Source organism: Zingiber officinale, chromosome 3A, assembly GCF_018446385.1.
Source record: "Zingiber officinale cultivar Zhangliang chromosome 3A, Zo_v1.1, whole genome shotgun sequence".
In the NCBI taxonomy this organism is placed as follows: domain Eukaryota; kingdom Viridiplantae; phylum Streptophyta; class Magnoliopsida; order Zingiberales; family Zingiberaceae; genus Zingiber; species Zingiber officinale.
In genome coordinates this window covers 132495353-132510136 of record NC_055990.1, presented here as the reverse complement: position 1 = coordinate 132510136, position 14784 = coordinate 132495353, and the positions used below count along the sequence as shown (strand labels likewise).

The window sequence follows — 14784 nt, the reverse complement described above, 5'->3', positions numbered from 1 at the left end:
CAGACATCCAAGTGGCAGTCTAATCAATTTTTTTTCAACCTACGACATTGACAGTGTTTGATAATAATGATGGCGAATATGGTCATAATAGGACTGAGACAAACATCACATCAGGTGTAAATTTTATATCGCGTCATATATGAACTTGAGGGACAAGATGCTGAATTTGGTGATGGAGCAATAAGCTTGACCTTGACCTCGGCCAGGGCTGTTCTTCTTTAAGATGGCAGAGAAATCTTTGGTTGATTGAGAAGGGAATTATTACTGGTTCAATCACGTCTTGTCCATTTAGTAATTTGTCACTTTGCAAGATGATGGACAATCTTCCAGCCCCTCCCCCCGTCTTTTTCTTAATGCAACCACTCTTCGTTGTTCGGTAGGATAAGCTGGAGATGTGATGCACCACCTAAATGCAATAAATGTAATTAAATTCCAAAATTCTCATATCTTTACCTTGTTTCTTTTCCCTCACGGCTTGTTTCAGAAAAGAAGATTTTTAACAAAACCAAGACGTCAAATTAGAATTTGTCAATACAAGGAGCTTTCAATTCATTAATGCATACAATAATCAACATGCTACCTAACTAATCGACATAGTTTATTCTTCATGCGACACAGCTTTGTGCAAGTGCTTTGGGTTATTAGTGCTGAGAGAGATGGATCAACAAATACAGCATTGATTGAAGAAAGTTTCTAAGAATTACATTTAGATTTTTGCAATTAGACCGAGGTTATACTGTTAACTGATGCAGTATATTTAGATTTTTCCAATTAGACCGAGGTTATACTGTTAATTAATGTAGAAAATCTTTCATTGGTCGTCATGATGGGTCCTCTTCATTCGGTAGGCTTCCATATCTTCTGCAGTAACCTGTTCGAATATATTTGAATTTAGTACGAGATACATATAAAAAGGGTAAATCATAGCAAGTAATTAGGATGATTAGGATGTTAAATCTGCCACACAAACTGTATGGGAGATGATACCTCGTCGTTCCACTTGATGTTGTCCTTCCTTTTTCTTTCATCTCGTTCTTCTTTCTTACTTTCATCCTCCTGTTGAAAAGAGACAGTTTTCAGTATCTTTCCATCAGGAAATCGAAATCACAAAGACGAATAGGAAAAAAAAATGCTACCTTCTTCACGGCTTCTGCAAGCAATTTCTTATCAAGAACCAAATTATCAGTGACATCAGTTCCCCATGTTGCCAGTTGCTTTTCTTCATCCTCTGGAATGTTGTCTGACGCAGGCAAACATTAGAAAAAATAAGTTAGGAATTTACAAAGTGATACAAAAGATGGCAAACAAGCTGCATTTAGACAGCTTTTGCTAATTGAGAAGAAAACTTCACTATGGTGAATAACCAGGCAAGCTTCCATTTAGCCAAAACCAAAGAGTATAGAGTCTAATGTTAATTGTTGTTTGTACTAGGTAACTAACAAGCATTTAAACATACCTTGAGTGGCCTCCTTGCGAGCCATGTTTGTCTTCATAAGCTCAGTTGCAGCTTCAGCAGCCTCAATCCCAGCTAAGCCTGTGCAGTAACTGTTACGTATTGTTTGCTTGCAACACTTGTAACCCCATTGAAAATCCTTCCACCATGAACCCCAAACAGTCGTGTGGTTGTTAATGAAGACATCTTCTTCATACTTACTCCTTGGAAGTGAGGCCTCCTGCAAATCCAGCCAGCATCATGTATAACTGAAATTAGCCAAAACAAATACAAGTGTTATTGGAAAATAATAATAATTTAAAAAATCCTTAAAGCAATCAAAAGCTACAAAATGAAAATGAGGAAAAAGTTTCAAATTCCCAAATTGCACCTTTTAAAAAAAAACACAAATTTCTAGAATCTTTGTAAGGCATAGAGGGGATTAATCTAATAACCATACCTGTCCCTTAATTATTCGACCAGCTTGATCATATTCAATCTCTCTTTCAGTCTGCCCAAGAAGAAGTTCTCTTGGCAGTTCCTCAGAAGCTGCATTTCCATATTTCTCTATGATGGAATCCTTAGTTTTATGCTTCAATTTCTCCTTAATCATCTTATAGTTTTTGAACAGCAATTCAGCTTGAGATGGGGCAGCTTGCATGTGAATATCCTGCCCTTTCTCGAATGCTTCCCAAGCATGTGTATTCAGTTGCTTGAAATCCAATGCTTGACCATTCATTCTGTTTTGGTTATCACCCTACATATAACAGAAACTATCGGTAAGACCTCCATAACGAGAAGGTTGTGGTCAAACTGGCATATTACATTTTTTAGAAAGGGCATACTGAATAAAACTTTTCATTTGGATCACTATCAGGTAAAGGATCCTCGCGCATAGAACGAGTCTTTGGATCATAATAAGTAAAATACGACACCTAAATAATAATTAAATGATAAGGTTATTTGAGAAATAATCTTATGGAATTTTTTGAAAATTTTTATAAATTTTCTGGAAATTAAACGGAGTTTGTACGACACGTTTAAGAGGATGAAACAATCGGGCTTAGAGAAAGCATGTTTAGAATAACTATTAAAGTGAGATTTGATTGAGGAATTAACTTAGGTTTTAATTACCTAAACCTAAGTTATATATATTAATCATACCTAATTCTTCATTTCTTCCCAAACCTCGCTTTCTCCCCCAATTCCGATCGCACCTCCCATTCTCTACGCCTACCACCATCCGCGTCGCCTTGCCGATCGTCGGACTTTCGTGCGCCACCGGCTTCTCTCCGATCATGAGCAAGAAGTCATCACGATCTCCTAGCCGCCCTTCTGTTTCTCGTCATCATTGATGTCTCGATCTGCCAAACACCGCCGCAGTAGTTGTCACCTCCTCTAGGTCATTATCGGCGGACTCCCGGGCGTCGTCGGCCCCCCCCCCAGACTCTGTGCCATCTCCCAATCATCTCCTTTGTTGCTCGATTGTCACGGTAGGCATGGGCCTCGTCGCCCCGATCTATCGCCGCTCACTATCACGAGCTCCCATCTCTCAATCTATGTTGCTCCTTCGCTTAAGGCCAGATCAGTGACGCAGCTGACCCCTTGTTCATCTCGTGCCTTAGATCCCTCTCATCCACTCCGATTGATGTCGATCACCTGAGCTATGATCTAGCTACTGTCTTTCTCCTCCTGGTCGCGGACACTCGAAGCTTGCCAGAAGTCGAGCACTCAAGCCGGTGACGGGGGTAGGCCGTTGGCCTCTCGATTTCCCCTTCTAATCTCCATCGCCAGTTTCCTGTGAGTCGATGCATCTTCTGTTGTGCCAATCACGGCCGGTCGACGCCACTGTTCCTCTTTCATCTACCATCGCCGGAGAGTTGAGGACGTAGGGGAGTAGGGTTGTTGTTCTCCTACACATCAGCAGTTGCAAGGGGTTACCACGCATTGGCCGCTTCAATCGTGCCGAGCCACCTCATCATTGTTGTGAGCCGTATCAGCTACTCCTGGAGCAACTACTACCACCAGAGAAGAGAACCGTGGGTAACAAAACCTCTTATTTCTTATGCTTTGTTCGTTAATTTCCTTATGGAAAGATTGATCAGAATGTTGAACGAAGTATGAAGTGATTAGGTAGACTCAATTAGAGATTTTCTATTCGATACACGGTAGAACTTGGCTATGATTTGTAATCTATGTTGCAGGGTCTTGGTTCGATCTGAAGCAGACTCTTGGATGTGAAGAATGTTCAGCGCAACTTGCATATTTAAGGTGGATACTTCCTGCTTTATTTCTTTAGTACTTTGACCCTAGTGCATGAGCTTTATATTCAGATAGTTGATGCATTTACCTTAACTCTACTCATATTTTTCCTGTGCTTGATGCCTATCCACTCAATCTTTGAGCTACTCGTTTCTATATCTATACAATCTCACGTTGCTATCTATGATATTTAGCAGATACTAGATACCATGCTTACTTGGTTTGAATGTTATTTATTTACACACCTTACTGAGCATGCTGACATCATGTAGCATACCTGGCTTCCGTTTTTATATATATATGATGACTGTTGCATCTTGCGTATCATGTCATTGTATGCATACTGAGGACCATTGTCTCCCTTGTGGTGTGAGAGAGTCGTCAGTCAGGGTCGCACACTCGGCCACTCATGGGTAGTGGTAGTTGGAGTGTATCGCTTGTCTTGTCGTGCTCCCACTCGCTCACTCATGCGTAGTGATGCTGGAGTTGCGAGCAACAGGGACCCCCGTCGCAGATGTAGCTAGTTAGCTACTGTGCAACTGTCCCCTCGGCCACTCGAGAGTAGTGGTAGCTGGAGTGATGTACAGTTTGTCATTTATCCGGCCTTTCGACCATACTGGGGTCGTGGTGTAGAGAGGTGGGCAAGGTGAACATCCGTGCATACTCTGTTATTATTATATCTGCTAATGTTGTTCCTTACTTATACCGCTGTTGCTAGTTTATGCTGCTGTTGCTTACTTATGCTGGTATGCTTACATATGTTGAGATAAATATCTGTTGTATGTGTTTAGACACTGACTTACTTATTGGTAGTATACCTCACATGATACCCTTGTAGTATGAGTAGTACTATTACATATCTTTACTACTCCTGGCCTCTATTACTAGCCTAGGATATGATTTCAGGTATGGATATTTATTAAGATATCACTGTAATATCTGCTAATTTTCTTATGAGACTGTATATCTTTGTATCTCTAGTTCTTTATTATGTTCATGCACTATCTGTCTATTACTCGCTGAGTCTTAGTACTCACCACCCGTAAACTGGTTTATTTCACCAGGTAGCAGGTAAAGGATTTTTGGAGTGGCCTGGAGATCCTGTCCGCTAGTCCCATGCCACATCGAGCGACTTCTATCGTTAATGCTTCCACTCACATTATTGGTTTTGTACTTGTATTTGTATTATGTACCTTCTATATGGTTTTCCGGACTTGTGGTGTCCTTTATTTCGGTTATGAACTTGTTGTGTCAAGTCGGGTCGACTTGCAGTTAGTTGTATTATTTTTATATTTTGCTTATGTCTTCCGCAGTCTTTTTGTTCCAGCCGTGTGGGTTGCTTACTATACAACTGCGTGGTTATGTTCTTTTTGTTCCAGCCGTGTGGGTTGTGTATATAACTGCGTGATTGTGTTTTATATCCAGCTGTGTGGGCAGTTGTTACTTGTGAGTAGCCTTGGGCAATGTATACTGGTTTCATTTGTCACTGCTACAGGGGAGGTGCTGTCCGATTTTTATCGGACAACCTTCCTCTTGGGGCATGATAATTTATTAGTATCAGAGCCAAATTTTACGATGCCTGTTTTCTCATGTTTTTGTATTTTCGCGATTTATTTTTTTGATGTGACTTTGCGAGTTTTGGGACCAGGCAGCGATAGAACATCTCCAAGCTATAAGCGGTATGCTTGTGTACTATTATCAGACACTTCTATTGGTACTTGTCTAGTTATTTATAGCATGTATGACATGTGTTGGGTGAGTTTAGATCCATCATACCCTTGTAGAACTACTGTTTAGGTCCATTAAACCTTACTAGAGATAAGGGATTACAGTCTCATGGGATTTCTTCTACCATACCACTAGTACTACTAGTTTCTGCTATTACTTGTTTGGTAGTGGATAGTATCTGCTAAATATCATGTTGGCTCGGTCAGTAGAGTATCGATTTACTCGTGTTGGTTCGGTTAGTAGAGAACCGATTTATTTTTGTTGGTTTAGTTAGGAGAGGAATGATTCATTCTTGATGGTTTAGTTGGTACAAGACTGATTTACTCTTATTAGTTCGGTCAGTAGAAGACCGACTTACTCTATTTCATGAAAATTCTGACCTTTGGGTTATTTGTGTTTGGTTAGATAACTTAGAAGGCACATATGAGTACATGACTTGTACGAACATAGAAATGGTTGAATTAGCCGTATACCATTGTTAGCTTGACTAGTATATAGAGGATCGATGTATTCTATCCCATTAGGACTTTGACCATGAACTGTTTATACCTGATTAGATAATTTAGAAGGTACATTTGGAAAGATGACCCCACTGATATGAAAAAGTGTAGAGCTAGCTGCTTAACACTTACAAGATATAACCGTTACTTGGTTGTATAACTTGGTCAGTACATTCAGATATATGACTTGTACCGGTGAAGAAAAGATGATGTTAGTTGCGTATCCTTTACGTGACCAGGCACCACGTAAAGGAAAATGCAGAAGATGATTTTTGAGTTCAGGGCATCTCTTGGTGATTGTTTTGAGGAGTTTGAGAGAGAGTACTTCTTTATTTCCTTTGGAAGCATAACGCTTTATAAGGCGATGGTCAGATGACTCGCCTAACGTTGTTCCATGGGAGATCCAGACTCATGGATCGATTGGATATAGTTAGATATCCTTGATGATACCTAGAGATATATAAGCCTCAATGATGCGGAGGAGGTGATGTTAGTTGAATAACACCTATTAAATCTGGCCGTTAATGAGGGGAAGTTTCAGATGACGATCTTCAAGGGGCAGAGCGATGATCGACAGTGATGCCGGTTAGTTATTTGTTGATGGTGCTCCTCTATCCTTGTGTGCATTGCTCGTCACTAAAGATTACTGAACCTCAAGTGGAGCAATCATAGTATGATGTGTTGCAAGACAATGGTTAGTCAGATCAACTATCATTGTCTCCATAAGTAGCTGAAGACTTTGACCATATGATCATTTACTAAAGGTCTTGAAATCTATATTTTAGATCAGAGTGTTCGACCTTTTGTCGACAGTTATCGGAGGACATTTTACGAGTATGATTATGAGATTTGTGGTGATATTCTCTGATGGGTAGACTCTTAGTCAGGAGGTTGAGTGACCCTTTGGACTTTGGATTGTGATTCTTTTATTGCGGATATTTGAGTATTTGGAAGGATGAGATTTGACATACTTTTTGGGCATTTTTAGATAGGATTAGTAAAGTTTTTATACTCATATCTTATGAATTGACCATATCTCTACCATTTGAAGAGTTGTAGATTATCAATCAGGAAGTCAAGAGATATCCCTTGGACTTTAGTAGTCATACATCATAAGTTGGATGATGATATATTTCTGCATCTTGATAGTACACTATAATAAGAATTGGTCACTGGAAAATTATCAAGTATGATTGATGTTGAGAATGATTTGAGATTGATGGATATTGTGAGATCAGATATTGTGATATGTTGATTTCTGATGATTTATTGGTGGATATCCTTTTACACAACATCTAAATGTTGTGTGATATGTGATTTTTCTGATACTCTATTAATGGATATTTGACTTGGTGATCTATTATTTAGTGTTTGATGTTGATAGTGACGAGGAGTAGTATGTCTTGATATTTATGAATTTTGTGATTTGTAGTTGGTGATCATGTTATAGACTCGTCGTCAGCGATCTTATAGTTAAGTGTCTTTGTTGTACAGACATTGTGTCCTTAGTATTGCCATTTAGGCTTATCAGTGCCCTAGATGTTTTTATGGGCTTGATGAATCTAGTATTCCTAGAGAATTTGAATCAGTTATAATTGTCTTCACAATATTGTGATATATTCCTGATCCGAGGTGGGTCACGAACACTATCTTCGCATAGTTCTGGAGATGTTTCGACGAGAACATCTCTATGTGAAGTTCAGTAGTGCGCATTTTGATTGTCTTCTGTAGAATTACTGGGGACTTGTTGTCTCTAGCATAGGTATATCAGTGAATCCTCAGAAGATAGAGGTTGTACCAGTTAGGAGTAGTCGAAGTCTGTATAGGAGACTCGTAGCTTCCTTAATGTAGCTGGATATTACCGGTGATTGATTGAGGGTATTTCCAACATAGATATGTCGTTGACTGGACTGTCTAGGAAAGAAATGAAATCTTCCTGGACAGAAGCTTGTGATACTAGTTTCAGGAGCTAAAACAAAAAGTTGATAGTTGCACCCGTCTTAGTTTTACCATCTGGGGTAGACGGATTTATACGCTACACAAATGTACAGTACCAGGGGTTAGGTGCAGTTTTGAAGTAGCGCGGTCAAGTAGTTTCATATCCTTCTTTAAAGTTGTAAGATCATGAGAAGAATTATTTGATTCATGATTTGGAGTTAGTAGCTATCATTTTCACACTGAAAATATGGACACACCATTTATACTGGAATTATTATCTCCGTAGGAGATTGTGTGTTCTTGAGTCTCATTCTGTCCGGGAGGAGTAACTCCAGGAAGCACACTAATCCAGAGTTGAGATACATATGGGTGGTACCCGAATGTTTGGAGTCTTGGAGTATTCCTATTGGTGGAGCGACATGAGGAAAGACATCACGGATTTTGTAGCTTAATATCTAGTATGACTACAGATGGAGGCTAAACATCAGAGACTAGTGAGATTGTTTCAGTAGATAGGTATATTGGAATGAAATTGGCAGCATGTTATGATAAACTTTGTTGTGGGATTACTTAGGACACAGAGAGGATATGATGCGATGTGGGTAAATGTTGTTTGATTGACTAACTTGCTCCCATTCTATTGATCAGTAGGACAGATTCTTAGGATCGAGTAGCAAGGTTATACTGTAGAGAGATTACTAAATCTCATGGTATATCTTTGAATAATATATCGAATGGAGATTTGTGATTCACATTACAATTTTAGTAGATTTTACAGTGGACCATGAGTATAGAGTACTGATTCAGTATAGCTTTCTACTCTCAGACAGATGGAGACGTAGAAGGAGTTGTAGATAGTGTGTGTTATGGATTTTATGGTAGTAGATTTTACCCGCAGTTAGTTGGGTAGCAGTGTGGGAGTAGTAGAAGCGGGGTGAGCTCATAACCCACAGAGTCATCCTTTATAGTTAAGGATTTGATCATGATATTTGGATGGAGTGGTATATGAGTATGTTGTCTGGTTGTTACTCTTAGATAGGGATTTCTGAGTTGAGCAGGAAATTTGGGGAACAAATTTTTGTTAGTGGGGAAGAATGTAAAATACGACACCTAAATAATAATTAAATAACAAGGTTATTTGAGAAATAATCTTATGAAATTTTCTGGAAATTATACGGAGTTTGTACGACACATTTAAGGGGATGAAACAATCAAGCTTAGAGAAAGCATGTTTGGAATAACTATTAAAGTGGGATTTGATTGAGGAATTAACTTAAGTTTTAGTTACCTAAACCTAAGTTATATATATTAATCATACCTAATTCTTCATTTCTTCCCAAACCTCGCTTTCTCCCCCAATTCCGATCGCGCCTCCCATTCTCTACACCGGCCACCATCCACATCGCCTTGCCGATCGTCGGACTTCCATGCACCACCGACTTCTCTGCAATCATGAGCAAGAAGTCGTCCCGATCTCCTAGCCGCCCTTTTGTCTCCCGTCATCATTGATATCTCGATTTGCCGGCACCGCCGCAGTAGCTGTCAACTCCTCTAGGTCATCATCGGCGGACTCCCTGGCGTCGTCGGCCCCCACCCTCCTCCGACCATGATGCCATGGGGCAGACTCTGCGCCATCTCCCGATCATCTCCTTTATTGCTCGATTGTCACGGTAGCCACGCGCCTAATCGCCCCGATCTATCGCCGCTCACTATCACAAGCTCCCATCTCTCGATCTCCGCTGCTCCTTCGCTTGAGGCCAAATCAGTGACGCAGCCGACCCCTTGTTCATCTCGTGCCTTAGATCCCTCTCATCCACTCCGATTGATGTCGATCACCTGAGCTATGATCTAGCTACCATCTTTCTCCTCCTGGTCGCGGACACTCGAAGCTTGCCAAAAGTCGAGCACTCAAGCCGGTGACGGGGGTAGGCCGTTGGCCTCTCGATTTCCCCTTCCGATCTCCATCGCCAGTTTCCTGTGAGTCGATGCATCTTCTGTTGTGCCAATCACGTCCAGTCGACGCCACTGTTCCTCTTTCATCTACCATCGCCGGAGAGTTGAGGACGTAAGGGAGTAGGGTTGTTGTTCTCCCACACATCAGCAGTTGCACGGGGTTACCACGCATTGGCCGCTTCAATCGTGCCGAGCCACCTCATCATTGTTGTGAGCCGTATCAGCTACTCCTGGAGCAACGACTGCCACCAGAGAAGAGAACCGTGGGTAACAAAACCTCTTATTTCTTATGCTTTGTTCGTTAATTTCCTTATGCAAATATTGATCAGAATGTTGAACGAAGTATGAGGTGATTAGGTAGACCCAATTAGAGATTTTCTATTCGATACACGGTAGAACTTGGCTATGATTTGTAATCTATGTTGCAGGGTCTTTGTTCGATCTGAAGCAGACTCTTGGATGTGAAGAATGTTCAGCGCAACTTGCATATTTAAGGTGGGTACTTCCTGCTTTATTTATTTAGTACTTTGACCCTAGTGCATGAACTTTATATTCAGATAGTTGATGCATTTACCTAAATCTACTCATATTTTTCCTGTGCTTGATGCCTATCCACTCGATCTTTGAGCTACTCGTTTCTATATCTATACAGTCTCACGTTGCTATCTATGATATTTAGCAGATACTAGATATCATGCTTACTTGCTTTGGATGTTATTTATTTACACACCTTACTGAGCGTGCTGGTATCATGTAGCATACCTGACTTCTGTTTTTAAATATATATGATGACCGTTGCATCTTGCGCATCATGTCAATGCATGCATACTAACGATCATTGTCTCCCTTGTGGTGTGAGAGAGTCATCAGTCAGGGTCGCACACTCGGTCACTCATGGGTAGTGGTAACTGGAGTGTGTCGCTTGTCCTGTCGTGCTCCCACTCGCTCACTCATAGGTAGTGATAGCTGCAGTTGCGAGCAGCAAGGACCCCCGTTGCAGATGTAGCTAGTTAGTTACTATACAACTGTCCCCTCGGCCACTCGAGAGTAGTGGTAGCTGGAGTGGTGTACAGTTTGTCATTTATCCGTTCTTTCGACCATACTGGGGTCGTGGTGTAGAGAGGTGGGTGGGGTTACCATCCATGCATACTCTGTTATTATTATACCTGCTAATGTTTTTGCTTACTTATGCTGCTGTTGCTAGCTTATGCTGCTGTTGCTAGTTTATGCTGCTGTTGCTAGTTTATGCTGTTGTTGCTTACTTATGCTGATATACTTACATATGTTGAGATATATATCTGTTGTATGTGTTTAGACTGGCTTACTTATTGGTAGTATACCTCACATGATACCCTTGTAGTATGAGCAGTACTATTAAAGATCTTTACTACTCCTGACTTCTATTGCTAGCCTAGGATATGATTTCATGTATGGATATTTATTAAGATATCACTGTAGTATCTGCTAATTTCCCTATGAGACTTTATACCTTTGTATATCTAGTTTTTTATTATGTTCATGCACTATCTGTCTATTACCCTCTGAATCTTAGTACTCACCACCCCGTAAACTGATTTATATCGCCAGCTAGCAGGTAAAGGATTTCTGGAGTCGTCTGGAGATCTTGTGCGCTAGTCCCATGCCAGATCGAGCGACTTCTATCGTTAATGTTTCCACTCGTATTATTGGTTTTGTACTTGTATTTGTATTATGTACCTTCTGTATGGTTTTCCGGACTTGTGGTGTGCTTTATTTCGGTTATGAACTTGTTGTGTCAAGTCGGGTCAACTCGCAATTAGTTGTATTGTTTTTATATTTTGCTTATATCTTCCACAGTATTTTTGTTCCAATCGTGCGGACTGCTTACTATACAACTGCGTGGTTATGTTCTTTTTGTTTCAGCCATGTGAGCTGTGTATATAACTGCGTGGTTGTGTTTTATATCCAGCCGTGTGGGATGTTGTTGCTTGTGAGTAGCCTTGGACAATGTATACTGGTTTCATTTGTTATATAGGGGAGGTGCTGTCCGATTTTCATCGGACAACCTCCTCTCGGGGCATGACATAATATGAAGAATTGACATCCAAATTCAGGACGTATTTAACTGTATCCTCTCTAATACGCAGATTCCTAGATGGAATAGCATGAAATTATTAGTGCATGCTCTCAAACAAAGAACTTAGGAGTTTGACAATTTGATGGGAAAAGGGCCAACATGTGATGCTCGAAATAAATAAAACTTCCAGTTTGATATAAATTTCAAATGGAGTCAGAAATAAAAATTACCTGACAGTTCCTGTGCTTCCACCACCTGTGGTGCGAACTCGTTTTTCTACCTTGGCAAAGTCCATCTGTTTGCTCTCAGCAACTTTAGCCTCATCAATTTTCAGATCTTCATCCACATCATCATCACTGGCAGCGTTCTCACCATTCTGCAGGCTATTCTTCCCCTCCAACTTTTTGAGCTGTTGTTCCTTCAGAAACTTTCTTCTGGCTTCCTCTCTAGCTTCATATTGCTCAATCACACGAGAATAAGGAGAAGCTTCATGCCCATTCCAACGGTCACGTTTACCATCATAGTCAAGTTCAAAGCTCTCCACTTTCTCATCTGGCGCTATATGCATGTTTGTCCACTTAGATCCAACCTTCCGAGGTCTTTCCATGCAAGACTTCTTGTCATGAGTATTGCTCCACATCTAGAGAATGTATATACATATAGTTCAGCATGGAAGCATAAAATAATGTAGAAGCAAGCAAAATCAATGGACAATTTCTAGTGTGCTCCAAATGTTATATTCTCTTCCATATTGATAGCATGCCAAATGAATAATAATGCCTAATAGTCACCTAAGGTTTATATATAAGTAAAAAGTGTGGCACATGATCAAACATTTAATTTAGAAAATAGGCAGATGAATGTCAGTTCTTGCTAGTGCACAAGGAATAATTTAGTGTGGCACATAAACAAACTTCAATTTGGAAAATAGGTGAATGAATGCTAGTTCTTGTTAGTGGCATGCAACTCCTCTCTAGAAGTATGAAATAGAGAATATACTTAACGACATTCCAGATAGACAATAGCCACATGCAAATGTTAGGAAGAAAAACAGGCAGATTAGCATGTAGAAGCTTGTCCAATTTAATACTATATCAAAGGTATATCAAAGGTGGGAAATGTTCCAGAATATAAAAACTGCTTTACTTACTTTTCACAAGCACCCTTTCTATAACAATCTGCTTGATATATCTTTGCACCTCTATCATACCATGACTTGGTATAATTAGGATCTGACTTCCACTTACGTTGATGCTTGAGACTCTATTCGATTATAAAAAAAATAGCAAGTTATCACAAGTCCAACTCAGGTTTATCTAGACAAATATAAATAACAGATACTGGTGAAAAATCACTTACAGGTCTCTCTGCATTGAGATACCAAGGTGCAGAGGACATATATTGGGAAATATGAGGATTGATTTCGTTTCCATCCTCATCCACTTCAGCTGGGGCAAGCCCAGCCTTACGTGCTTCTTCTAATTCAAGTTGCTTCCGATGATCTTCTCGTGATTTAAAAGATACTGTAACCAAGGAACCAATTGTCACAAATATTCATGAATGAAATCGATGTTTGAGAAAAACATATCAAATCAAATCAAATCAAGATTAGTAAAATTTATAAGGACAGCCATAATCTCAAGCATGTTGAACAGAGATAATATTCCTTAAACTTCATGACTCATAATACGCAATATGGCACCATATGATTTTCCCCCATTACAATTAGAGATTAGGCATGCCTGCCAACTTATTGACTTTAATTCAGTGGTAAAAAAAAAAGTCAATAATAATAATGGAAAAAAATATAGTTTCTAGTAAATGTTGACCAACAATCATATATCACAAGAAAATAAAAGAAACCTTCAACATCATATAACCTAGTGAAGAAAACGGTAATTTCCTTGATTGCAAAAACATATAAAGAAATATTAAATGCTAGGGGTTCTAATTTGGCATAAAGACTACAAACTCAAATTCAAATTCAGACAAAAACAAACAAAATATGAGTGATCAGACATTTTTGCGACATGAAAATTAACAGTAGCACATTCCCATTGACAAAGATCAACTATTCAAAAGCCAAGCTAGTATCTCATATTTCAGAAACAAAGAGATATCAAAGAAACTGAGTGAAACCAAGGTGACTATATAACAAAGTGAAGCAAGCTTCCAAAATTTGAAAAGAGAACTAAGATATGAAAACAAGCAACAAACAAAAAAACATCATTTCTTTTGAAAACACCACCAACTCACCAAGAACCACATAAAATTGGTCATAACAGATAATATCCAATTCAACAAATTTAATAACCCAATACAACTTTTTTTTCTCTTGGAGGTATAGTTGTAGTACTCTTAGAATGTGCAGAATGAGAATCAATGCATGGGGAAGATAAGGGACTCATAGTCCAAATGGATCAGGCTAACAAGGCATTGACCAGTATATTACAATTATTAAGCATTTAACAATATTAGGATTTAATTAAGACTAGGTTATGTAACTGAGACCAAAGTATTTTACTATTTTCATGATTTATTAAGCATACTTGTAGTTATGTAAAGACTCTTTCACCTGAAGCAGACGCCATTTTGCAGCGGGAGAGCAGATCGGGGAAGCCCTGCGAGATTCTATCCGTAATTTACTGGCATAATAGGCATACTCTATTATCCGAGATTATTCGAATTAAATAAGATAATCTTAAATAGATAACCTTATACAAATACTTTTGAAACAGAAATATAATATTTCAATAATGTTTTTGGTGGTCACAAAAAATAATTAATCTTTACATGGATGACGAATCCAATAATGATTTTACTTTGACATTTTGATCTCCACTTTAATTATCTTTTAGTCGTTAAAATTAAAAGTATAATCAGTATTAAACTCTTAGGATCGGATACAATAATGA

General features: G+C 39.3%; 1 pseudogene; it reads right to left on the bottom strand.

Annotated features, from left to right (window-relative positions):
• Positions 1-588: 588 nt before the first annotated feature.
• Positions 589-13522, bottom strand: LOC122052469 (annotated as a pseudogene).
• Positions 13523-14784: the final 1262 nt, after the last annotated feature.